Source organism: Lactuca sativa, chromosome 3, assembly GCF_002870075.4.
Source record: "Lactuca sativa cultivar Salinas chromosome 3, Lsat_Salinas_v11, whole genome shotgun sequence".
In the NCBI taxonomy this organism is placed as follows: Eukaryota; Viridiplantae; Streptophyta; class Magnoliopsida; order Asterales; family Asteraceae; genus Lactuca; species Lactuca sativa.
In genome coordinates, this window is record NC_056625.2 from 202,995,336 (window position 1) to 202,999,506 (window position 4,171).

At 29.4% G+C, this 4,171-nt stretch overlaps 1 pseudogene; it reads right to left on the bottom strand.

The window, feature by feature from the left end:
- Nucleotides 1-1,553: 1,553 nt before the first annotated feature.
- On the bottom strand, nucleotides 1,554-2,585 carry LOC122196268 (NAD(P)H-quinone oxidoreductase chain 4, chloroplastic-like; annotated as a pseudogene).
- Nucleotides 2,586-4,171: the final 1,586 nt, after the last annotated feature.

A 4,171-nucleotide genomic window follows, 5' to 3' on the forward strand; every position in this document is an offset into this window, starting at 1 on the left:
TTTTCAACTCATTTTTTTTTATCAATTTGAGTGTTGACTAAAAAACCTATTTGATTGAATTGACTTGTTCAATATCGACGATTGAATATAAATATGCTATTATTAATTCGAGTAAGCCGCTATGGTGAAATCGGTAGATACGCTACTCTTAGGAAGCAGTGCTAGAGCATCTTGGTTTGAGTCTAAGTAGCGGCATGACATATTCTAAAAGATATCCAATAAATCCTATGATAAAAATAAATTAAATTCCCGATTTCTAATTCTTAATTAATATTAATTTAGGGTATTCCCTCCTTTTTTTTTCATTTTTATGATATTTTTAACTTTAAAGCATATATTCACTCATATTTCCTTTTCAATTGTAATTATAATTCATTTGATAACCTTATTGAGCAATGAAATCATAAAATCATATGATTCGTCAGAAAAGGGGATGATAGTTACTTTTTTATGTCTAACAGGATTATTAATCACTCGTTGGATTTAATCGGGCCATTTCCCACTAAGTGATTTATATGAATCATTAATTTTTTTTCATGGAGTTTCTTCCTTATTCATATAGTCCCTTATTTCAAAATAAGAAAAATTATTTAACCGAAATAACTGCCTCAAGTACTATTTTTACCCAGGGCTTTGCTACTTCGGGTCTTTTAACTGAAATACGTAAACCCACAATATTAGTACCTGCTCTACAATCGGAGTGGTTAATAATGCACGTAAGTATGATAATATTGAGCTATGAGGCTCTTCTTTGTGGATCCTTATTATCAGTAGCACTTCTAGTCATTACATTTAGAAATATTTTTTTATAGTTATAAAAGTAATAATTTCTTAAAATTAAATGAGTCTTTTTCATTTGGTGAAATCCAATACAAGAATGAAAGAAACAATATTTTTTAAAAAAATTATTCTTTGTCTTCTAAGAATTATTACAAGGCCCAATTGATTCAACAATTAGATTATTGGAGTTATCGTGTGATTAGCCTATGATTTATATTTTTAACCATAGGTATTCTTTCAGGAGCAGTATGGGCTAATGATGCATGGGGATCATATTGGAGTTGGGATCCAAAGGAAACTCGGGCCTTTATTAATTGGATCGTATTCACAATTTATTTGCATATTCGAACAAATAAAAAATTTCAGGAGGCAAATTCCACAATTGTGGCGACTCTAGGCTTTCTTATAATTTGGATATGTTATTTTGGGGTAAATCTATTAGGAATAGGGCTACATAGTTATGGTTCATTTACGTTAACCTCTAGTTAAATTCCAAAAAAGTTCTTACGAATACAAACGGAATACGGTGTATATAAAACACCTTGTGTCAACCCGCGACAACCGTGTGAATCAAGTCAAGTAGTGTAGTGATTCACATGGTTCTCGCAAAGACCAAGTATATTGGGTGAAAATTTAAATTCATATTATGTTTTTACTTTATTTAAGATTTAAGAGAATAAAAATTTAAGATTTAAAAGAATAAAAATTCTTCTTTTTTCTTTTCATTAGTCAACCAACTGTTAAAAATCATAGGAGTTTTTATTTTAAGAAAACTATCTATAAAAATAATTAGATAGAATACCTTCAACCTTGTCAACTGACAGTGAAAGAACAAAATCCGGATACATACCAATACCTATTACAGGTAGAAAAATGGAGATCGAAACAAATAACTCGCGCGGTCCAAAATCAAAAACATAAGAGCTTGGAGTATTAAATAACTTATATCCATAGAACATCTGACGTAACTTAGATAATAAATAAATAGGAGTTAATATCATTCCAATTGCCATTAAAAAAGTGATAGCAATTTTAGGCATTAAAAAATATTTTTGGCTGGTAAGTATTCCTAAAAAGACTATAACTTCTGCAACAAAACCACTCATACCCGGTAATGCAAGCGAAGCCATGGAAAACTACTGAACATCGTAAATATTTTTGGCATGGGGATAGCTACTCCGCCCATTTGGTCGAGATAAACAAGATGTATTCTATCATAACTCGTTCCTGCCAAGAAAAAAAGTGCAGCACCAATAAACCCATGAGAGATTATTTGTAAAATAGCTCCATTGATTCCCTTATCGGTTATAGAAGCAATTCATATAAGTATGAAACCCATATGAGATACGAAAGAATAGGCTATTCTTTTTTTTTTTTAAATTGCATTGGCCGAGAGATGTTGAAGCTGTATAGATTATTTGTATTGTACCTACTATCATCAACCAAGGAGAAAATATAGAATGAGCGTGTGGTAATAATTCCATATTAATTCGAATCAATCCATACGCTCCCATTTTTAATAAAATTCCGGCTAGAAGCATACAAGTACTGTAATGTGCCTCTCCGTGGGTATCTGGTAACCATGTATGTAGGGGTAGAATCGGTAATTTGACAGCAAAAGCAATAAAAAATCCAATATAGAATATTATTTCCAAAGCCACAGGATACGATAGATTCATTGATGTTTCAAAATTTAATATTGGTTTACTAGAACCATATAAACCGACACCCAGAACTCCCATTAAGAGAAAAATGGAACCTCCCGCCACCGTGTATAAAATAAATTTTGTGGCTGAGTAATTGTTTAATTTCAAAATTTTTAAAATTTAAAGGACCATATTAGGTAGTTCACTTTTGAAAGTTTTTAGGTTGCGGAGACAGGTGGGAATAAATTGGCCATTTTATTAGAATAGGAAAATTGTTCAAAATAAATCTTGGATTTTACTACTTGGTAAAGATGACAAGGATAATTGTTTTTTCTTTTGCGTTCTTAATATAGGAAAATACCATTTTTGTTACATTTCACGTATCAATATCTTATATTTTTTCTAAGTATTTACTAGTAAATATATTTGAATGATGTAATTAGACATCTATACATTTAACTACTTTCTAATAAAATTTTAAAGTCCATCTCATATTTAAATCGTAATTAAATTTATATAGTTTATTTTAACTAGATTCCAGCAAAAATACCAGTTAACTAAAATTAAGTTGTTTTAGTTTGGAGTTGATAATTTATGAAGTACGTATGACAATTTAGGAAAATATATTAGTTTAATCAATATTTCTAATACATGTGAAAAACACGTAAGCAGCAAAACATGGGCTCATATACTAGTTAGAAACAAATTATAACATAAAATGACAAGTTAAAGTTTCGAAAAAAAAAACAAAAAACAAAAAACAAAAAACAAATTAATCAAATTTAATATAGAATAGGATTATATCTAAAGCATAAAACAAAAAATATTGTAAAACTACGAGACATGTTATTTAATTTGTATTATGGTATGGTCCAAAAGACATTTGCATATGTTTTTGTAATTTGAGGTAACATTAATAACTTTTTGCCCATAACTTATGGTCTTGAGACCTCCTTTTGTCGGCCTTTAACGTATGTCGTGTTATTTTATTATTCGTATATCTTCTCGCCGGTTCCAAAAAACAAAAGTATAAGTATTTTAAGGTGATAATATTCAATATTTATAAAACAAAACAAACTACAAAGAAGACGCATCAAGAAACTGGAACATTCAGTAATTAACATATGTGAGAGAGAATGGTCATCTAATCATTTACTATATATGTCGTGAAAACTGCAACAGAGCAATAAAACTTGTAAACAGGAAAGGAGGGGAAAGCCTTTTTTTGTTTTGGTTTTTTTTTTTTTTTTTTTTTTTTTTTTTTTTACATTAACATTTTTTAGTCATCACATGTAAATAAAGTTTTTGTAAAGATCAAATATATCATTGAGATCGGAAGGTTTTTGTATAAATCAATTTGTAGTGACACACACTGAACAAGAACCCAGGTCGATGCTTCACACATCGTACACTATTTGTTGTTTATCTAGATATGCATGTGCATATATAGTTATGAAAGATATAGAAAGATGTTGTGAACTAGCCTGGATTTTTTTTGTAGTGTGATGTTGTGATTATATATGCTTTTAGAGGAATAAAATCTATGCCCATAATTCAATACTTTTGGCAAGATTTGGTTTCGTATCTATTTTGAGATCTCTTAATCTACACAAAATCATCTCCAAGATACTGTCTTTTTTTGTCATTTGTTATGATAGAGATTTTTTTTTGTATATTTATTGAAAATAATTTTTGTATAATGGAATGACGATGCCGAGCATCAAGAAAGGTTAAATACATGTCCA